Source organism: Mytilus trossulus, chromosome 10 (genome assembly GCF_036588685.1).
Source record: "Mytilus trossulus isolate FHL-02 chromosome 10, PNRI_Mtr1.1.1.hap1, whole genome shotgun sequence".
Lineage (NCBI taxonomy): Eukaryota > Metazoa > Mollusca > Bivalvia > Mytilida > Mytilidae > Mytilus > Mytilus trossulus.
Window position 1 is genome coordinate 55,155,621 of NC_086382.1, and position 24,521 is coordinate 55,180,141.

The 24,521-nt window shown below is 32.9% G+C and overlaps 1 long non-coding RNA gene across 1 annotated transcript; it reads left to right on the forward strand.

Moving 5' to 3' along the window:
* The first annotated feature begins 4,211 nt into the window (after positions 1 to 4,211).
* Positions 4,212 to 20,774, forward strand: LOC134686361 (uncharacterized). Its single transcript, XR_010101601.1, has 3 exons — positions 4,212 to 4,278; positions 19,019 to 19,137; positions 20,708 to 20,774. It is a non-coding gene; the product is annotated as an uncharacterized LOC134686361 (long non-coding RNA).
* The last annotated feature ends 3,747 nt before the right edge of the window (positions 20,775 to 24,521 follow it).

Below are 24,521 nucleotides of genomic sequence, written 5' to 3' on the forward strand. Positions count from 1 at the left end.
TTGTGCCAAATACGGCTAAGGTTATCTACTCCTGGGGTAAGAAAATCCTTAGTTTTTCGAAAAATTCAAAGTTTTGTATACAGAAAATTTATAAAACTGACCATATAATTGATATTCATATATAAGTAACAATAACATCTCCATGCCTTATATATCATGTACTGTAGTACGACGCTAGATTAAAACTGACGAGGAAAGGTAACACACGGCCACTGAAAGCTTTATTTTTGTAGAGCCCATGTGGCCGTGTGGTCTAGCGGGACGGCCGCAGTGCAGGCGATTTGGTGTCAAGATATCACAGTAGCATGGGTTCGAATCCCGGCGAGGGAAGAACAGAAGATTTGCGAATGCAAATTTACAGATCTAACATTGTTGGGTTGATGTTTAGACGAGTTGTATTTATCAATTTGATCTTTTTTAGAACAAGCACTAGGCCACCGGAAGCTAAATTATTAATTCAATCTAGATGGTCTAGAAAGAGCGATCGGCAACTTGAATATTAAAAAAAAACATTATGACGGAATTTAAAAAGAAGTAGGTAGGAAAGTGCGTTCTTTAAATGTACAATGTAAGTCTGTCAGTGGGGCGGGGGGGGGGGGAGGGGGGGTGGGGATGAGGGGGTGTTCATTTCTCAATAACATCAAATAAACTTATCATAGATACCAGGACTAAATTTAGTATATACACCAGACGCGCGTTTCGTCTACAAAAGACTCATCAGTGACGCTCTAATTCAAAAATGTTTAAAAGGTCAAATAAAGTACGCAGTTGAAGAACATTTTGGCATTCCACCTTTTCAGCTTTTTTTTCTTGATGCATCTCTACGTCATATTGTGAATGATGGAAAGGGCGATTGTTATTAATATATATATCAATATTAATTCGATATCAAGTTATTTTTATAACGCAGACAGAAATATCTGTTTCTTTTTTTAGCCATTACTTGGCGTTCATCGACTCCGTCTGTCGTCGTCGTTTCCGTCTGTCGTCGTTGTGCGTCTAGTGTATACTATTTCAAACAAAGTTCTATCAACAAATAAGTTCAATGACCAATATTGTCAATTTTCCCCTAAAGGTGTTATTGCCCTTTTAAAAAAATCACAATTTGTTCATTTAATCTGCTCCTTTGAAACTGCTGAAACAATTTCAGCCAAATTTGGGCCGAATGAGTTTCAAAGTATCTACTATAAATTTTATATTTAATTTCTTTGTCAAACCCATAGCAACTAGGACTAAAATGGAACATATGGGTAAAGTGCATTTCTTTGATTTTGAAGAAAATAAGACAGATACAAAGATCATTTCAAAGGAAATTTTAAGTCATTGATTAATGTACTATATTGAAAAACAAACAAAAATCATAGATAAAAGAATTACAGGTGAAAGATTCAAGTTCTTGAGAGCTTCTTGTTGGTTTTTTTGTCAACTTTTATTTTTCTGTTTCATAATTGTAAAAAGAAAGTTTAATTTTTTATTCAAGTGAAAATGACACTAAATCGAAGGCGTGAAGGTGGGAAAGAGCGATCGTCAACTTAAATTTTCTTCTAAGTATGAAGTTTGTGACATAATTAACGGTTGTGGGTAGGAAAGAGCTAAGGCCTATATTTCGTCAGTAAAAGGTTTATAACACAATAACATAAAAAAAGATCATTTTTGCAGCTTTTTTTCTTTGATGCACATCACTATCCTATTTTTAATAATAGGAAAGGCGATCGGGTTTTATCTATGTTTGCGGCTAAACGTTCGATATGGAGTTGTTCTAATAACAAAGACAGCGATATGTTTTTCTTGTTTTTGCTAATAATCTTTTTTCTATGTCATAATTGAAAAAAAAAAACTTAGTGTGATTGGGTTTTTTTGTTTGCAAGTGAATATTAATTTACTTTAAGGTACAAAAGATCAATCAACAACTTAATTTTTACCTAGAGAATAGTTTATGTCAGGATGATTACATTGTGAATATTTTGGTATTCTGCCTTTTCCAACTTTAACACACATCATTATCTTTCTTGTGACGTTCTGCTTATAAAAATGTAGACAGCGATAGTTGTATATATTTTCATGTTTCTATGTATTATTTCAACCTTTGTCTCACTCTGTGTCACAATTTGTAGTGTTCGACAAAAGGAATGTCATTCGTATGGGAATTTATGATAGAATAACAAGATATAAATCGTGTATTCGTATCTGTAATTTTATAGTCGTTATCTTTAAAGCAAATCTATAAAACTATCCTATACATTTTAAAAGTGATGGGCGATCATTGGTTTGATTTGGTTTTAACCGTTTAAATCTCTGGTTTAGAGTTCTGTTAAGAATGAACACAGCGATAGTTTGTTTGTATGTTTTTTTCTACAAAAACCTCCTTTTTTGTTTTAATCGGAAGGAACATTTCGTTATGAATAACGTTTTTTTCGTCAAGAGAAAAAATACGTTTACATTTTAACAACTTAAATTTATTTTAGCAATGGACATTAATTTTGACAAAATAAAATATTCAGATAATGTTTGCTTTCCGCATTTTTCATCCAACTCTCTTTCAATTTCCAACTTCAATAGTTACACATCATTATCTTTCTTGTTAAATTCTGCTTAAGTTCGCTCTTTATTTGAGAATACTCTTTCTGGGTAGTTATTGCATGATCACTGCATTATTGTGCAAGTTAAAGACTTTGAAATATTAAACTTGCACGGAAGGTAGGAAAGTGCGATCGTCAACTGAATATTTTCTTAGTTTGGAATTTAAGAAATGATGTAAACGGTTGTACATGTACGTAAGAAAGAGCGATCTAACATCTTTAGCTTCAAGTTATTCAGTAAGGGTTTCATGACACAATTACATAAATAAAAGGGCCGAAATATACCAGTGGCTTTGAAATGATTTTCAGTAACTGCAAGTACTCTCAGATCTGTACTTAGTGTCTTTATGTTATATATAAGATGTTACATGGACAATCATACACTACCAACAATTTGACTAGCGTTTACATGTACATTAAATGCCGCTATAAAAACAGCACTTTTAGGAAATATTACTAATCAGTACATTAAATGCCGCTATATAAACAGTACTTTTAGGAAACATTACTAAACAGTACATTAAATGCCGCTATATAAACAGTACTTGTAGGAAACATCACTAAACAGTACATTAAATGCCGCTATATAAACAGTACTTTCAGGAAACATCACTATTCAGTACATTAAATGCCGCTATATAAACAGTACTTGTAGGAAACATCACTAAACAGTACATTAAATGCCGCTATATAAACAGTACTTTCAGGAAACATCACTAAGCAGTACATTAAATGTCGCTATATAAACAGTACTTTTAGGAAACATCACTATTCAGTACATAAATTTTTATATCATTTTCAGTAATGTTGACAAAAAGTTGTTTACAGTACTGAAAATTTCAGTCATTTATCAGTACTGAAAATTTCAGCCATTTTTCAGTACTGAAAATTTCAGTCATTTTTCAGTACTGAAAATTTCAGTCATTTTTCAGTACTGAAAATTTCAGTCATTTTTCAGTACTGAAAATTTTTGTCATCTTTAAGTTCTTCTACACATACAATATAAGGTCAATGTCAGAAAAATATAAAATGTTTTTATACTGCAACTAGTTGTGTTTATTTTATATAAAATATTGTAACAAAGCTCTATTGTGTACGATGTCAATTTCATCATGGCACACTTTCTCCATAATCAGGGGTCCATGAAGGGATGAAAATAAGTCTTTCGTTTGTGTTACGATTTGAATAGCTATCAATTTAATAATTTATGTTGCAGTATAAAAGCAATAGTAGGTCAATGTCAGAAAAATATAAACTTTTTTTGTGCTTGGCGCAAAACTGGGGAAGGGCTCGGTAGAACCTCGCCCTTCCCCAGTTTCTTAGCCTCATACAAAAAATATGTATGAGACTGCGAAACTGGGATAGGGCAAGATTTAAATGCGCCCTTCCTTTTCCCAGTTTTATTCAGAATACTAACAAGTTTATATCTTTATGACATTGACCTAATATTGTTTTTTTCTTACTGCAACCTAAATCAAAATTGATTTTTAAATCGTAACTGTTATATATTATTAGCCTGAATATCAAACTGTGTGTATCCCTTAATGAACCCCTGATTGCGGAGAAAGTATTGCATGATGAAATTGACATTGCATAAAATATAGAAATCAACGACAACGGAAGCCCGCTATGAACGGTGTTTTTTAAATCTTTTGCTGACGACAACTTCCAAATCTACATAAGACCAGGATTTTTTAAGGTAAAAAGTTACGAAATATATCAATGTAGTTCACATTTCATTTGGTTAGTATGGTGATCACGAAATCAAATAACGTGTTCAAACTTGGGGCATTTTAGTTAGTTGCAGAACATGTCCATCCTGGGACAACTCGGACCGTCTAAAAAAGACAGCTAGGACCATCTATAATGACAACTCAGATAAAGACAAAAGGAACATGTTTACTAAGTTTCAATTTGATTGGACTTCAACTTCATTAATAACTACCTCGACCACAAACTTTTACCTAAAGTGGGACAGACAGATGGAGGAGTGCACGCACAGACCAGAAAACATAATGCCCATAATTGAGGCATAAAAAATTGTAAAATAATAACTTTAGAAAATTATGTATCAAGTATATTGCAGCAAAATAGGCTAGAAAGGGCTAAAGAGAAAAACAGTATCAGCGAATACATTGGTTGACAGAAAATTAGACTTTGAAAAAAATAAATAAATAAAAGATTTAAGGAAAAATAACGAGTCTGATGAGAAATATCTAAATTGATACTTCTTTTTTATTCCAGTTTTGAGTATATATAAAATTATAACGTAAGCATAAAATTTGCCTCAATGTAGTTACTGCCCTGTAATAAAAGTGAGGTATGTGTATCTGACACAATGTAGCTCAAGTTAAATGAAACCCTTTTTCAGACATTTCAAGTATATTTTAAATAATATTAATAATTTTATTATATGAACTTTTCGGAAGTGTTTCACGACTTTTTTTTGGGAAAAAATGAATTTTATGAAGAATCTGTTGCCATCTAATACTTTCGAATAGACCTGCAGAGTTTATTTTCAATGCATTGTAAGTCAGGTTATGTATTTTGAAACAACCACAGAACAAACCATTTATTTTTGTGATTATCAAGCCCCCCCCCCCCGAATATTAAACAGTTGCCTCCTTAGAAGGACACTATATGGACAACTAGCTAGATAAATAATAAAACACACGGACAATAACAGTAAGGCTACGACCTTTTGTTATTCTAAGGATGGGAATGGGGCAGCACGATTTTTTGCGGATTTTTTTAATTATTTTTAAAGTCTTAACTTGTCGCTAAGCATGCCTATTGATTCCAGCTCTTACCAGGCCACCATATTTACATTCAAAGACCTCCTGCCATCTCCCCCTTTTAACCCGAAAAATTAATTGATTTTCTACTTATTAAACACGAGTTTAAATTGATTGATTGTTAGTTGTTTGCTTTTAATGTCAAGCGACTAATATTTCATATATAGTTAAGACAGGACCCGAAATTTAAAGTCATGTACGAAAAATGTATACAATATCATAACAAGTAAGGAGATGTGGTATGACTGCCAATTTGGCAACTATCAACTGGAGATCAATGAGGTAGTATTATCAATTATAACCAACCGTGCGGCCTTTGACAAAAAATGACAAATACCCATACTGTATATCAGTTATAAAAGGCCACGACAAAAAAAAATTTGAAACAATTAAGACGAAATAAACTAACGGCCTAAGGGTCGACATCAAAAGTTCAATGAAGTATAACTAGAGGCTCTTAAGAGCCTGTGTTGCGCACCTTGGTTTATGAGTGTATTAAACAAAGGAAAACGATGGATTCATGACAAAATTGTTTTTTGGTGATTGTGATCTGTTCGTAGATCATACTTTACTCATCATTGTTGCTACTGACAATTTTCTCTATCTGTAAGGAACTTGGCCCTTTAGTTACAGAGGAACACATTTTGTAAAAACTTATCCAAATTTACCAAATTAATGAAAATTGTTAAAAATTGACTATAAAGGGCAATAACTCCTAAAGGGGTCAATTGACCATTTCGGTCATGTTGACTTATATGTAGATCTCAATTTGCTTAACATTAATGCTATTGCAGTTTATCTCTATATATGATAGCATTCAAGTAAATAACCAAACTGCTAAATTTCTTTAAAAATTACCAATTGGGGGACAGCAACCAATCAACCAGTTGTACAATTCATATGATTTTTTTCAGAGCAGATATATAAAAATATACTTTAATAATGATTTTGGCTCAGTTTGGTTGAATTTGGTCCAGTAGTTTCAGAGGAGAAGATTTTTGTAAAAAATTTACGAAAAATTGGTAAAAAAAAAGACTATTAAGTGCAATAACTCCTTAAGGGATCAACTAACCATTTCAATCATGTTGATTTTTCTGTAGATCTTACTTTGGTGAACATAATGGCTGTTTACAGTTGATCTCTATCTATAATAATTTTCAAGATAATAACAGAAAACGGACAAAATTTCCTTAAAATTACCAATTCAGGGACAGAAACCCAACAACCCATTGTCCGATTCATCTTAAATTTCAGGGCAGATAGATCTTGACCTAGTTTACAATTTTACCCCTTGTCAGATTTGCTCAATGCTTTGGTTTCAGAGTGATAAGCCAAAATATACATTTACCCCTATGTTCTATTTTTAGCCATGGAGGCCATCTTGGTTAGTTTGGTTAGTTTGGCGGGTCACCGGACACAATTTTTAAACTAGATACCCCAATGATGGTTGTGGCTAAGTTTGGTAAAATTTGGCTCAGTAGTTTTAGAGGAGAAAATTTGTTTATGTATAAGTTAACGACGAGGGACGCTCAAAATTCGGATTTGTGGACATATTTTTCCTGTCGACAGGAATACATAACTTTTTTGTATAAAAAGATAAACAGATAAACATTATCTGTTTTATGTTAAATTATTTTTAAATTCTGTTTTATATATAAAATGTTCTTTAAAGGTGTGCAATTTGTTGTTTTTTTTCTTCAAATAATCCATATTTTTTTAACGAAAGTTTATTTTTGAACACTATTTTTATTTGTTTTTTTAAACTGAAAAAAGTTTTAAATGTCTGAATATCTATATTATTTCTTTTTATTAAACATAATTTGGCTAATTTATAAACTCTGCACTTTCCCTCTTTTTTGCCAAATTGAGTCCTGTTACCAGGAAATGGTAAACATATGGGGCTAAGGGAAGTAATATTTTTTTGTTAAGCTCATGTGGCTCTATTCAACTAATAAAGTTTAATTCTGCGGTCACACTAGGCAACGATCGCACTACGATCTGTGAAAAAATGGTGAGGTCTTCAAGTTCGTGATGAGCGTTTACAACTTTGAACATGTTCAAAGCAATCGTGGTGGAAACAGGTATTAGTGAGTTCGCACTAAGGTCGTGGTAAGATCGCAAAGGTCGCTGTATCATTATAGCGAGAGCGTAGTGAAAGCGTGATTCTATTAGGAGAGACCAGTACCATAGTGTGGAAACGGAACTGTACGGTTTTCTAATAATTTGGTCATTCGGGAGACTGTCAAAAGGGGCCCCGACATTTGCAAAATAACAAGTTGCTTGAAGAAAATTTGACGAACTCTTATGTTACTATATATAGCTATGTAACGTTTCTGCTTCGGGTTTTGGTAGCTTAAATATTCTCATAAAGAACCAATAAAATAATAAGAAAGCTATGTGCATCCAAACGTTTTCCTTAGAATAATGGAGCTCCATGATGTGTGAAACGATCAAATTTGCCACACAACAGGGATCAAAAATGTATAAAAAAAACGACGAAAAATGTATAAAAAAACATCGAAAAATCAATGTTTGCTACCTGCATTTCCACATGTACCTTTTCTGATATATAGTCGTACCTGTCTGAAAGTTTTGAAGTCATTGTTCCAGTAGAAATCCTAATATATTCATTTTCTCCATGTCGGATATTTTTATTGACTGTGCAATCGCTTGCAAGTTTACTGTACAATCACTCTGAGCCTTCCTGAACAATATCAATGAGAAGAACATAAACCGTGTAATTTCTCTTCTGCCACATTCATGATTAGTTTATGTTTTCCATGAAACTTCTGTCATATAAATATTTATTAAAACTACTGTAATCCAATGCTGCAACACATGTCTGGAATGATTTTCTCTCCCTTTTCTGTTACAATTTAATATCAGTTAGTTATTTTGTATTGCTATCAATTTTTCATACCTAAATTACACACTCAAAAGTTGAGTCTGACTGAGCGGATCCAGCATGAGGGGAGAGGGAGTGTTGGTCATTGAAATCCCATTCAAGTTTTTCGATTTTTTTTTTATTTTGTGGAATTTCAGGGTGTTCCGTGGTTTGGATCCCGCACCTGATCTGATATCGTCATTCATAGTATTAAATGATGATCCGATCATTCAACTGATTTTTTTTTATAGTTTGATCTTGTATTGTGATAGGTTTTTTTTTAGAAATGAGCGCACACAGACATTTTTAACCCCGCCAAATTCTGTATGTACCTGTTTTAAGTCAAAAGCCCGTAGTTCAGTGTTTGTCGTTTTTTCGTGTATGTCATATATGTTTTTCGTAAATTGTTTTATTATGAATTAGGCCGTCAGTTTGTGTATTAATTCTTATTTTTCATGTCGGAACCTGTTATTGCCGACTATAATTGCTTAAATCCATTTATTTTTCTAACTTTGAAAATCCTATCACATCTCCTTCTTTTTATATTGAAGATATAAATAATTATGGTTTGATAAAATGTTGTTCTCACTAAAAAAAAAAAATTTTCGTTAATTTGTCGGATTCTATAGTTGGGAATATTGAAAAGTTCCCGATATAAAAAAAATCATGTTGTTTTCTCTGTCTTTCAGATAAATATAGATTCTTACATTAATCCACGAGTAACTATGTAAGAATCTGTTTCTCTAATGATTAAAAAGACATTTTCTTTTTTTGTTAACTGAAAATCCCCTTCGAGTGCCTTTCACATTGCACGAAGTTGTCAATTTCATTAACACCTGTTGTCAAATTTTGATTCATCCAGTTAGCTAAAAAGGTCATGACCCTTAAAATCATCCAATGATCTTTTGAGATCACCAGCAACCACACGTTGATTAAAATTTTTTATACAATGGGTTCTGAAAGGGATAAATTTTCATAGAATTAGAGAATTGGACAAAAAATTATTTTGATACTTTTTGGACATTTTGTTAAAGATTTTGTAAAACCATGCAGTGATTTTGTTATATTTGCAATATTTCACTAGGGATTTTGATATTTTTATTGTGCAAGATTTAAGTCAAGTTTAGAAGATTAAGCTAATATAATTTCATGTTTTAATTATTTTTTTTTTTAAATGGCGACATTTTACTTCAAAATGATCTATTATTACTGAGACTACTATAACACATGTTATAGAAGTCTCAGATTTTTCGTATTTGACAAGCCAAGGCTTTAATCCCATAAATAAGTCTGTATGTTCTATAATTGTTTATTATTATCTACATGTATGTGTTAATTTTTCTGTTATCCCTTATTTAAATTCTCTCACTCATTTAGAGAAATATTTGTCAAGTACAAGTAGTTTTGGTTTGTTATATAAACTATGTTATTATTTTGATGTGGCAAATTGGATTTAGTATTACACTGAGCAGTCCCAACTCTGTACAATTGTATTCCATGCTGAACTTATTATATAAGTTATATGGTTCGCTACTGACCCCATACGGATCCATAGAGGGTTAGTAAAATCCATAGGGGGTGAGGCCAGAGGCCGAGTCTCCTATGAATTTTATTCACCCTCTATGGATCCGTAGGGGGTCAGTAGTTAACCGTATAACGAATTTATCGGACGCTGGACTTTTTCTGCGGCGTTTTGTTGAAAAATAAACAATGAAACACAACAACATTAATAGATGACGTCGCCATTAACGCGGCATGAACCCCATATGGAGCTTACTAACCCCATACGGTCTCATAGGGGGTCACCACGTGACGACGTTTAACCAATCACAACGTGATAATTCATCTGTGGTCCGATAATATTAGTTACACAGTGTGTAATTGTCCTAATACGAGAATTTATCAGGTCAATAAAATTCATATCGGGTGAGGCGAAGCCAAACCCGATATGAATTTTATTGACCTGATAAATTCCGTATTAGGACAATTGAACACTGTGTAACGAATTTATCCTGATTTTGTTATATTACATATTATTATATTTAAATTCAATATTATGACAACATCAACTAAATATATTTTAGATATTTAATCTAAAACTGTGAAAAATTAAAATATTATGAAGCAACTCATTTAAAAAAAAATTTATTAGGTCAATGGTAGAAGGGAGATAATCCCAATTGACGTAATAAATAAGGGAGAAAATTCCTATTGACGTAATAAAATATTGTACTGAAATTTATTAGGACAATATCAGCCAATCAAATTGCGAGAAATTACTCTGAATCAGGATAAAATTATACATCGCGCTAACCAGAGTCGTCTTTTGTTACAAGAGCTAGTCCCAGAGTCAGAGTCCGTACTGTTTATTGTGTGTGTGTGGTTCCAGACCAACACATTTCCCAGTCACAGATACACCCAGAATCTATTTGTGATAGCTGTCTTTCGTTGTTCATATTTAGTATATTTTGTGAAAATTTTATTATTTTCAGCGTTTTTTCTCGATTATGAGTGCCCTTTTTATTATGTTCACATGGTTCAGTAGTATAACAATTATGTTGAGCAATAACATCATAATGATCAGTAGAATAATCGTTTTATTGTGCAGATCTGGTATTATATTATATTCAGCACTTTAATCAATATACTTTTGTCTTTATATTCAGTACTTTTGAAAATATCTTCTGTCAACATATTATGATATATTGTAGATTTCTCATTATGTTGATTACAGAAACCGAAATATTCAGTGGTCAAACACACTTTTTATACGCCCGTCGTCTTTAGACGGGACGTATTATGGTATACCGTTGTCCGTCCGTCTGTCCGTCCGTCGTCCACACTTCGGACAATAACTCAAAAACAATTTCACCAATTTTCATGAAACTTAAGTGAATTGTTAATATCTATTGACGTAAGCTCCCTTTCGTTTTTTTTTAATTTCAAATTTTAAGTTTTGGATTTCTGGGGCTTTATTTATAACCAAAAAAAAGGGGGGTCCGTTGTCCACACTTCGGACAGTAACTCAAAAACGCTTTCACCAATGTCCATGAAACTTTGGTGAATTGTTTATATCTATTGATGTAAGCAAGCTCCCTTTCAATTTTTGTAAATTTCAGATTTTAAGTTTTGGATTTATGGGGCTTTATTCATAAAAAAGGGGGATTTTTAACACTTTGGACAATAACCCAAAAAGGCTTTCACCAATGTCCATGAAACTTTGGTGAATTGTTTAAATCTATTGATGTAAGCTCCCTTTCAATTTTTATAAATTTAAGATTTTACATTTCCGTGTTATGAATTTTTATGCTTAAAAAAGGGGGGATTTTCCAATTTTGGGACAATAACTAACACTTTTAAAAACAAGTTAAAAGAGAAACGGGCGTATCATGCGCTAAGGCACAGCACTTTATTGTCATTACTGTTATCATTATGTTGAGTGAAATAAATATTATGTTCTGTAGACTGATCATTATGTTCAGTAAAATAAATATTATGTTCAGTTCAAACAACTTTATGATCAGTGGTCAAATTTTTTTATGTTTGGTTCAAAAAATATTATACTTGGTGGTTTATCAATTACTTTCAGTGCTTTTTTTCATTATGTGGTGGTGGTAGACTTCCGAAAATAACCGAAATTTTATTTCAAAACATGTATAATTTTTCGGGTTTATTTTCATACTGGCAACATGTCGTCTGCTATGCAACGTGCTCTTGTAGAACTTAATCTGCAAATCTTTCAAATTAATTTTTTTTAAAGATGATAGGATAGAAGATGACACTTTTCAGCACCTTACTGATCAAGACTTGATCAGACTAGGTGTTGAAACTATTGGTGATAGAATAAAGATTGAGGGAAGCAATGAGGATGACTCTGTGACTATATGACACAAACATTAGCAACTATAGGTCATCATAATGCCCCCAATAATTAGAAAAAGCCCCCGCATAGTCAGCTATAAAAGAGGGGGAAAGATATCAGAGGGAGTGTCCCCGAAATGCTGTGTGGTAGACAGTGTTATTAATTAATTATTAGCGCCCTTGGTAAAACTTCAAATTTCATAATTAATGTATTTCATTGTTAAATAATTTACATGAAGCATTTAAGTATATATTTGTTAATTGCATAGCTTTTGCTATTTAATTTCGTTGGTTAAAGATATTTTTTTTTATTGTAAAGTTTAATATTTGCATCGTCGCAAAATCTTTGGTTACCCTCTTTGTATATGTTACAGTGAATTTGTATAATTAGGAATTATGTCGAATCCCTGATTTTTCAGGGAATATGTAGAATTACTAAAATCATTAGTAATTATACATAATCCCTGAAAATGACCAGTGATTTTACATAATCACTGAACTTTTAAATAATTATTCTACAAATTCCCTAATATGATTTCAGGGATTATGAATAATTTAATGATCCTAAAAGTTTGTTTAATAAAAAAAAAAAATAGACAAATTATATTTTCTTCTTTTATTAATTCCTTGCCAGATGAAATAATTTTGCTTTTAAACACAGAGGATGATCTAAAAGATATAACCAACACAGGGTTTCGAGATAAAGTTGAAGACTTCAATAATATCAACCCCTATATAGCAATAGCTTTACGTGTATTGTTTGTTTATAAAAAGCCAGCGTCAAATAAATATTCAGGTAAACAAGATGTGGTGTTATTGCAAATGAGACAACTGTCAACAAGAGACCAAAATGATACAGAAATTAACATCTATATGTCACCGTACAGCCTCCAACAATGAGCAAAGCCCATACCGTATAATCAGCTACAAAAGGCCCCGAAATGACAATGTAAAACAATTTATTTTTAAATCCACAAAGTATGTTATTTGTGATACATGTAAGCAAATGGTGAAGAAGATTAGGGAACATCTGTTTTGTGTGTGGTTTTTTTTTAAATGAACAAGTCATTCAAACTGTGAGAACTTAGGCATCTAAATGTAGGAAAAACAGGCAGAACTTAGGATTGACACATAGAAACAAATTTTAGAGGAAGCTTGCATTTGGTGTAATATTCTCATAGCAATTCCACATGGTAAAAAAGGAAAGGGAAACCCGAAAAACATAATGACATGTACAATTGATTAAAAAAGTCTGAAAAATGATATAACCTGACTACAAAACATGGTATCTTTCTTGCTCGAACCGGTTCAAGGTTGCAAATTCCCATCTTTTGTTGGGGGGTACATTCAGATGTTTTACTGAACACTGTATTTCATTTAGGCGTGTCGTTAAAATCTGATTTGATATGTGCAGGAAAAGGTTTTCTTAAATGTGGATATTGTGGTAAAAACAGATGTGAAGCATATTATTTTGATATATTGTGTTTCTCATTTTACAATGTATGTTACTTTATAATGATGTTTTTATGTGATTTTATAGAATAAATAATTTCAATTTTATTTATTTTCTTTATAAATAAAACTATTTATTCATTTCAGTTATTATGTAGAATCCCTGACGTTTTTTCTAGTGATTATTCATAATCCCTGAAAATTTTAGTGATTATATATAATCCCTAAACTAGCCAGTGATTCTACATAATCACTGAAAATTTCAGGGATTCTACATAATCACTGATTATACAAATTCACTGTAACCAGAGACATATAATATATAATATTATATGTCTCTGCTGTAACATATACATTCAGTGAGAAAGTTATATATGTTATAGATCATACAGACACCAAAATAGGAAATTTATAATTCTTGTCTGTCCTTTTTTTGATGCGTTTTGTTATTTGATTTAGCCATGTGATTATGGATGTTCCGAATTGAGTTTTCTCTTATACCCCAATTCCACTTAGCCACGATCGCACTACGATCTGTGGAAAAAATGCAAATTTTGATGATCGTGTAGGTCGCAGTAAGGTCGTACCACGGTTGTGGTGAGATCTTCAAGATCGTGAAGAGCGTGGCCATCTTTAAACATGTTCAAAACAATCGTGGTGCGGTCGTGGCGATATTAGGTCGTGGTAGAAGCGTAGTGAAAGCGCATTAAGATCGTAGTAAGATCGCAAAGGTCGCTGTACAATCGTTGCGAGAGCGTAGCGAAAATGTGTTTCTATTCGGAGAGATTGCGCTACGATCTCACAGCGACGTTATCACGACCTTAATTAAGTTCAGTATTTTTGTGATTTTACTCTCTACTCTGTTACCGGCCACATAAGAGCTCATCAACCAGAGAATTAAGTTAATAAACACAAAGCTGTAATAAATTCCAGTAATTTTAACATTTGGAAGCTCTTTGGTATTGTATTACGTACTTTAAATGAAATGAAAAGTTACAAGTAGCATATCATATTAGTTTAAACGAGTAAACACTAGGGACTATATTCGTGAACAACGAAGCGAAGAAGAACAGACAATTGTGGTCTCGGTCGTATATTGGTATGACGTTGGCGTCGTCGTCGTCCGAAAACATTTGGTGTTTTCGAACTTAAACTTAAGTATAAGTAAATAGAAACATGTGAAATTTAAACACAAGGTTTATGACCATAAAAGGAAGGTTGGGATTGATTTTGGGAGTTCTGGTCCCAACAGTTTAGGAATTAGGGACAAACAGGGCCCAAAATAGCATTTTACTTGGTTTTCGCACAAGAACTTTCAGTAAACAGAATTCTATTAAAGGAGTAGGTACGGTAAGACTCCTTTTTGGCCCCAAAATATAGCAGTTTTACAAAATTGTGATAATGTAATCGTTAAGCCATTTATTGGAAAGTAGAATGATTCTGGTACATAAATATGGGCTGTTTTTTACAATACAATGCACATATATCGGGTACTAGCATCATAAAGTCACGCTAAATTACTGAAATCTTCACAATTTCAGCATTTTAGACAAATTTTATACGGTTTCTGTCTAAAATCATCTTCGCTAGCCAAGGGTTACGAGAGAGCGGGAGTGGATCGTAACCCTTGGCTAGCGAAGATGGTCTAAAATGAAAGTGGCCGCATTCGTGTTCATCCATAATATTGAAATGTAAGTTGTATTTGATGATGATACATAAAATATATAAAGGTTGAGGATGAATACGGATGCGGCCACTTTCATTTTTGACCAAAACCATCTGAAAAGTTACGATTTTTGGCGAATTTGATAGATTTTTCATATTTAAGATTAAATCAGAGCGTTTTTAATGACTTAATCAGTTGAAATCTTTCACAAAAACTAATTAAATCAATTGAAATAGACACTTAAGTGTCTAAAATATTTCGTCAGATGAACTTGAAAATTGAGGCCAAAATCGGCCCTTACCGGACCTACGTCTTTTAACATAAGGTTTATGACCACAAAAAGAAGGTTGGGATTGATTTTGAGAGTTTTGGTCCCAACAGTTTAGGAATTAGGGGCCAAAAACGGTTCAAAACTAGCATTTTTCTTAGTTTTTGCACAATATCTTAAGAATAAGAAAATAGAAATCTATGAAATTTTCACAAAGGTTTATGACGACAAAAGGAAGGTTGGGATTGATTTTGGGAGTTTTTGTTTTCGTATAAAGCTGCACCCTGTGGAGCATCTTGTTCTTTTAGTGGCTCAAAAGCGGGGAATTCATTATCCAGTGAAATAAAAAAAAAATACTATAGGTGTCCTACCACCAATTAAAAGTCCCTATCTGTTCAACCAAATTTTACAATTTTCACAGCTTTCTAAATATTTTACCTTAAGTTTAACTTCATAGAAACCAGGTATATTCTGAATCGCACATGTATCAGCTTTCTACATGCCAATTTTCAACAGGTGTTTAAAATCATATAAAAAACAAAAGGTCTTCCGAATAGAGGTACCGCTAAAAATAACCCCTGGTTTTCTGGAAATCTTAAATTAGTATACTATGGAGTGCATTAATCCTCAATTTTGAATGCAAACTCATAAACAAGTAAATTTTAGCTCAAAATGGTCTTAACATATTTCTCTTTCACCAAAAGTTTCATTTCTGCCAATTTGTTGGTTAGTTTAAGTAAACAATGACATCAAATGCACTATTTTTTGTCCGAGTAGGCCTACTTTCACGTTCTAAATTTGAGGGAGTATTGGTGGTATCACACCTATAGGTGTTTTTTTATACGACCTCAAACATTTTTTTGGATCGTATAATGGTATGATGTCGTTGTCGTCTGCGTCGTCCGAAGCCCAATTGGTTTCCGGACAGTTTCTTTAGTTTAAAAAAAAATAGATCTTGATGATTTTTTTTCTAAAGGGTCAAGGAAGGTTGGGATCGATTTTGGGGATGGTTGTCCAACCGTTTTGGAATAAGAAGCCCAAAACAAGGATTTTTCTAGTAAGGATAATAACTTGCGTATAAGTATTTCATTTGCTCATTTTCATTGTACCACAATGTTTAAAGCCACAAGTACATGTAGAAGGTTTGGATTCGTTTACAGGGTTGTGGGTCAAAAGTTTAGGAATAAAGGGCCAAAAAGGGACCAAAAGCCAGCATTTTTCTAGTTCCAAGACAATAAATTGTGTGTAGTTGTATTGACTTCTCTAAAATTGTAGCACAATGTTCCACATAACAAAGGGGAGGCTAGGGTTAAGTTTTGGAATAATTGCCCAAAATATGTAGGAATTAGTGGGGCCAAAAAAGGGCAAAAAAGAAGCATGTTTCTAGTTTCCGAAAAAAAATTGTTTAGGTGAATGAATCTCTCTGAAATCGTAATACAAGGTGCCATACTACAAGGGAAATGATGGGATTGAGTTGAAGGGTTATTGCTTAAAAAGGGGGTTTCAATAAGTTTTTTTTAGGGGGGGGGGGTAATTTTTTTAAGGGATTCCTTTTTTTCAAAAAATTTCGAAATTCGAATCTTGAAAAATTTCAAGAAGAAGCCTTCAATTGCACAGTATTGTATAGTAGATTTGTTAGATCTCTGACCACATTTATTTTGTTACAAAAACCTTAATTATGACAAAAAAATCGATCACAATCCAAATTCAGACAGTATGACGCTTCAATATTGTGACCAAATTTGCTCCAACCGTTCAGGGTTGCACCACTGCGGTCGTATAAAGATGTGCCCTGCGGAGCACCTGGTTGTTGTTGTAATTATAGTTTGTTTATTTAGATCTATTGTTTACATTTGTATATTAGTAAATTATTCATTTATGTAGTTGATATTGTATGTAGAGAGCCTTATTGAAATTTGGTTTAATCCGAATGAGTTTTTTTTATTCTATTATTATAACTCGCAACTCAAATTTTAAAACTCGCAACAAGACTTTTGTAACTCGCAACTCGACTTTTGTAACTTGCAACTCGACTTTCGTTACTCACAACTCAATACTCGCAACTCGACTTTCTTAACTCGCAACTGGATATTCGATAAAAAGTGAATCTCTTGCGAATTGCCGAAATGATGTCAGAGGCGGATTAAGGGGGGGGGGGGAGGGTCCAGCCTCCCTTTTGGGGGTAAAAATCCTGCTTGCTTATAAAGGGAATCGCCGAAGCTTGACTGGAGCGAGGCCCCTCTTAGGCAGTCAGCGGGCCCTCACTTATGAAAAATACTGGATCCGCCACTGGATGTTGCCATCAAAACAGTGTCACTAAAAAATAATTTGTCTCCGGGTATATTGTTATGCAATCTGTAACTTTACTTCAATGGTTCTTTTCTGGTTGCCATGGTAAGGGTTGTTTTGTTTTAAGGGGACAATAATTTGATGTTTTGTTTTTTTTGGGGGGGGGGGGGTGTTGACGAATAGATCTAATCATTTTGATCTGTTGCTACGAAAGTTTATATTTTACTACAGCAAAGCTTCATTTTTACTTTTTTATACGCCCGTCAAAATTTTGACGGGACGTATTATGATATACAAATGTCCGGTGTTCGTCCGTCTGTCCGTCTGTCCGGCGTAAACATGTCGCGCCGTATCTTGAGAACGACTTTTTCACGAAACTTATTGTAGTTGTTTCTTATGAAAGTCAAATGATCTGTATACTTTTCGGTCAAAATAAGTTTAAAACTTTTTGAGTTACGGCACTTTGTAACTAAAACAGGGGGGGGGGGGGGGTTCACATGTCGCATTGTATATCAAAAACAATTTTTGATTATTGCTTAAAACTTTACACACTTCTTAGTTATATTAATTTTAAGATCTGTATACTCTCTATACTTTTTGGTGATGATTTAAAATTTCATTTTTGAGTTATTTAGTATTTTGTAAAAAAGGGGAGGGGATTTTTAAATGTCGCGCCGTATCTCAAAAACGATTTATGATTATTGCTTAATACTTTACACACTTTTTTTGTTACGCCTTATCTCAAAATCAATTTATGATTGTTGCTTAAAACTTTACACACTTCTTCTGTATACTTTTTTTGGGTTCATATGTCCCTCTGTATCTCAAAAACAATATATGGTTATTGCTTAAAACTTTCTCAAAAAATATTTATGATTATTGCATTAAACTATCACACAAGACGACAGGCGTATCATGCACTCATGGCGCAGCTGTTTATTTTAATTTGTACACAATTTAGTTCCTGCATTTTAAGTTGCAGAGAGTTAATTTTCCTCATCATCATCTCTTGGCATGTTGGGCAAAATAATTTCTTTCAAGTCTTATCAGCTTATAGTAAAGTTTTTAAAAATCCATTTAAAAGAATTGGTTGTCATATTTGTGTTAGCCCACTTTGCTATATTCATAAATTTTTATCCGTTATCATTGTCCGTTAACTTATCTAAAATTGTAAAAACTGGTTTCCTCTGCATACTAATGAGCTTAATTATTTTACCAAACTAGGGAACAAGAAATCTTCATAGGGATACATAGATTGAACATTTTCTAAATGGATCCACAGAACTCTGTGTCTCACCTGCAGTTGCTGCTGTTAGTGTAAAAGTGTGATGTTGACTATAAAAGTGAGTATATTTATCAGTAAAATACAGAATTTAAAAAATAATATATGTGCATGCATTATACTCCATCCATGAACTATGGATAATAAAAACAATGTTATAGCAATAACTAAAAAATATTCATAGATCTAATTTTAAGGGTTAACTTATTATAGCTCTTCATCTTTTATATACGCTTTGGATTTTAAATATTTTGGCCACGAGCATCACTGAAGAGACAAGTGTTGTCGAAATGCGCATCTGGTGCAGAAAAATTGGTACCGTTAATGTTATTATTAAATTTTTGTCGAGCCTGCAACTTTTGTTGCAGAAAGCTCGACATAGGGATAGTGATCCGGCGGCGGCGGCTACGGCGGTGGCGTTAGCTAACTTCTCAAAAGCTTTATATTTTAGAAGGTAGAAGACCTGGATGCTTCACACTTTGTATATAGATGCCTCATGTTACGAACTTTCGGTCAGTAACATGTCCAATGTCATTGACCTCATTTTCATGCTTCAATGACCACTTGAAAAAAAAGTTAATATTTTTTGTAATGTTAAATTCTCTCTTATTATAACTAATTGGATAACTATATTTGGTATGTGCATACCTTGCAAGGTCTTCATGCCCGTCAGACAGTTTTCACTTGACCTCGACCACATTTCATGGATCAGTGAACAAGGTTAAGTTTTGGTGGTCAAGTCCATATCTCAGATACTATACTCAATAGGGCTAGTATATTCGGTGTATGGAAGGACTGTAAGGTGTACACGTCCAACTGGCCGATGTCATCTGACCTTGACCTCATTTTCATGGTTCAGTGGTTATAGTTAGATTTTTGTGTTTTGGTCTGTTTTTCTCATAATTTATGCAATAGATCTTCTATATTTTTTGTATGGAATGATTGTAAGGTGTACATGTCTAGCGAGCAGATGTCATCTGACCTTGACCTCATTTTCATGGTTCAGTGGTCAAAGTTAAGTTTTTGAGTTTTGGTCTTTCTATCTAATACTATATGCCATAGGTCAACTATATTTAGTATATGGAAATATTTTATGATCTATATGTCAGTCGTGCAGGTTTAATTTGACCTTAACCTCATTTTCATGGTTCATTGCTAAGTGTTAAGTTTTTGTGTTTTGGTCTTGTTTTCTTAAGCTATAAGTAATAGGTCAACTATATTTGTTGTATGGAAGCATAGCTGTACATGTCTGCCTGGCATGGTTCATCTGACCTTGACCTCATTTTCATGGTTCATTGGTCTTTTTTTTAGGTTTCTTGGTTAATGTTAAGTTTATGTGACAGTCTTTAATAAAGCTTTATACTTAGGACTATCAACATAATATCAATGATAATTAAAGAAGGCGAGACATTTCAGCGTGTGCACTCTTGTTTATCTTGTTCTAGTTTATCATGGAGACTGCAATGATAAATTATAAATCACAAAAAATCCTTAATCTCACCATTGCACGTGTCAGAAATGCTAAATATATGGACTCATCTTAAAATTCCTTAATGATAACCCTGATTCGTAAGGTTACCGTAGTATTTGATGATTATTTAAGAAAATTGTACCCTGAATTTTATTTTTAGATTTCAGCAACAGAATAAAGAATTCCAAGAGTCTAATACGGTTTATTAAACAGGATTTTATCATTGAATCAACATCCTACAAGAATACTACACACAAATAAGTAATTTTGTGCAGGGAAGAACATTTAAACAAAACTGTAAGACATACAGTGGTGGTGTATTTTTAAAGAGACCGAAAGAACCTATAATAACTTGCCATGAGCGTATATTTTCCAAACCAGAAGCTCGTTCATAATAATATACAATTTAAATTAAAATTATTGTATGAACATTAAATTGTACAGATAAAGTCTCAAAAGAGGAAATTTAGTTTTAAATGAAACATTTAAGTACAAAACATTGAAATAGTCCTTTCCATGTTCTGTGACATGTAGACATTTTATGCTTTCACCATTCATGTAGCTCCATATAGAGGAATGGGTCCCTGTCACCCTCCCTCCAAAAAAAACGCATTCGTATCCGACAGAAATCAATCGATAAAAAACACCAAACAAAAATCAAAAGGGAAACATACCATCGACACTTGATACATGTAGCATGCTCTGCATTGTGAATGAAAACTAAATCAACAAAGATTTTTTTATGTTTTTTTGACATGAGACGAGCAATGAGAAGGTTCCTATCTTGGTACTGGCGTTTGAATAAATTATTTTTAGAATACTAAGTTGATAAATGGATTAGAAAAAAATCTCTCGTTCTGTCTTTTGCAAGTAAGACCCTTTTCCCTGAGTAATTTGTTTCAAAGTTGATCAACAAATACAACTAAAATTCAGGATGCGAGTCATCGATGTACACGACTTTGCTTGTCGTCTTGCTTTATTGTCGTGCCTGTGACATGCGAAAGATACAGATAACAATCCTACGGCGTTAGCTATTTGTATTGAGCTTGATATTTTATATGGTAATTGACTTTAACTGGATGCTTCATACCTTGTGGCTTATACATGTATAACGAAAGTCTGTATTATGTCTGTTGGCCTTGACCTCATTTTCATTGTCAAGCAACTGCTTGAAAAAAAATTCTATTTTTATTATGTTATTTTCTCACTTACCTATTAATAAACTACCGAATTGGACTATTTAACGGGTTTGTAATAACATGAGCAACAGGATGGGTGCTACATTTATATGTGGAACAGGATCAGCATACCCTTCAGGAGCATCCTAGATTAAACCCATGGTGGGATTCGTGTTGATTAGTCATTAGTTTTCTATGTGTCTTGTGAACTATTATTTGTCTAATATGCACAGGTCATTAGTCAATGTTAAATTTAGTTTTTTTGTATATTTCTTTTAGCAATACTAGTATATAAAACTAGATATAGTGTATGAAATGATTTTATGATTTAAATGTCTTGTCTAGCAGGGGTCATCTGACGAGTCACCTTGACTTTATTTTTTCATGGTTCATTGGTCAATATGTAATTTTCATTGTTTTGACTGTTTCTTGTATGAGATAAGCAATAGATTAGAAAAACTATGTTACGCGTGTATAATGATTGTCAGCTATACATGTCTTTCTGACTTAAATTGGTTTATCTCACATTGACTTCATTTTCATGGATCTTTGACAATGTGTGATGTATGTGACACCTGTACTAAAACTCTAACCTTGGTCTATCAGCATAAAATAATTCGTGAATATAAAAGCAGGCGAAGCGTTTCAGCTTGAGCATTATCGTTGCATCTTATAAGTTGTATTTGTCTGAGACATTATTGGTAAGAGCTTACGGGACTCACTTTAATTGTTGAGGACCAAGAAATTTGAACAACAAGAAAGAAATAAAGAAAGGTTGTATAAAACATGTTCACGACCAAAACAAAAGTCATATTTACTTTCTATAATATTATCTACAATATGTTCGGTTACTGTTAAATTCTTGTGAAGACTCGATTCGTGTCCATTTCCAATTAAAAAAAAAATCATGTGATAGATCGATTCACTTTGGGTTCATAGGTAGAACATTTGTCTGTAGTTTAGATCTTTTACACTAACCGTGATTTTGAAAGTGCTTTAGGTCAAGGACAAAAAAAATCATTTTTTTGCAATTGAACACTCTTTTACTTGTAACGTAAAAGATGAAGAAAACCGAATAAGACTCCAATTAGTAATAGACTGAAATGTCTTTTGTAGAAGTGTTACTGTTTTGTGGAGATTTAACTAACATTTCTTTTCATATTTAGAATTATGTATTTTAATTGGATTCTGCCTTACTACCCTAAAAATTAGTCCAGCTTTTCATTCAAAATCTACTGCTGTCAAAATTCTTATGCTATATTAAAACCACACAAAGAACAATACGAAGCAAAGTTCTATTTTCTTGCCGTTGAATAGAAAATATCAGTGTTGGTAAAAATAAGGAATGTTGTTATGATTTTCAATGATACAACTATAATAATTCACCAAAGTTTGAGGTAGATATACGCAATTGTAGTCGACTGTACGACCTTCATAGAGTGAGTAAAAGTCGCTATAAAAGGTTTAAACATGTAAAATATGAATATGAAACAATTCATATCAGAATATTAACTGCCTAATGTACATGTATAACAAAACAATTTACAAACAACAAATATTACCGAAATGAACCAACCACAACCACTAGATAGACTACAGGTTCCTGACTTGATCCAATGTTAATGTTATAAAAATATCTTGAAACGTGTGCTTATTCTTTTAAATTACTTTTAAATTATTACTGATAACAAACTGTCATGGTATCAAAAGAATCTTTTCTATCTATTAGAGAAACGTGAACTATATTAAAGACGTCATTGCATTTCAAGTGCTACAAGAAAGTATGAAAGAGCAACAGTTTTAATATAGACGACTGCATATATATAATCTACATATTTAGTTCTATTAATAAAACAAGGAGATGTGGTATGCCTCCCAACTAACAACAACAGAACAAGGAAACTATATAAATAACCATAATGTTCAACGTCAGAAGTCGACAAAATCGGTTTAACCCGCCATATTTATATGCACCTCTGTCCCAAGTCAGACAAAGTCATGTTATAGATATGTCTTTGTGTAGTTATACATTTAGTTTGATGAACGATATTCTGACATTGTGCTTTACATCTAGATGACATCTATTTTTTTCTCTCGGACCTATTCAGAACTTCTTGTATGGTGCTGACTGCTTAATATTGAAAAACTGTATTGGTGACCCCTGTCTGATAGTTTTGTATTTGTTGCTAATGTGATTGAATTGACTGTTTTTATGACAGCTCCTTTTCCGCCTTTCACATAAATCATCAATGAAAACATCATTGTGCATGGAAAGCTGTAAAAGTCATCTTGATAACTAGCGAAACTAATCGTCAGGAAAAAAAACCCGCACTGGTTTACGCCAAAAACATTGAATAACACCAGTTATGACATACAACAAATAACAACAATCAAAAATGAGAAGTCGTGGCTTGAAACAGGCACATAACGAATGTGGTCATAAAGTTCATCAAAAGAATCCTCTTTAATGTATTAATGTGTTGAAATGAAAGAATAAATATAGCCATGGAATTTTAAAATAAAATTCTTGTTTTTATCCCAAACCAACTTATGATATTTGTTGATGATTAATTTTGATTGATTGTTGATTGCTTTATGTCCAGTGGCAAATATTTCACGAAGGTTCCGGACGAGAACAAGTTAACAATAAATACAACAGGTACTAGTACGTCTTTTAATATTAGAGGCCCATCCCGATGATGATCAGGGGGAATTTCGACTTCCACTGGAAAATAAAGGTATATAAGTAAGGGACAAAAAAATTGCCATGCAACAAGAAGAGTTGTTGCAAGGGTT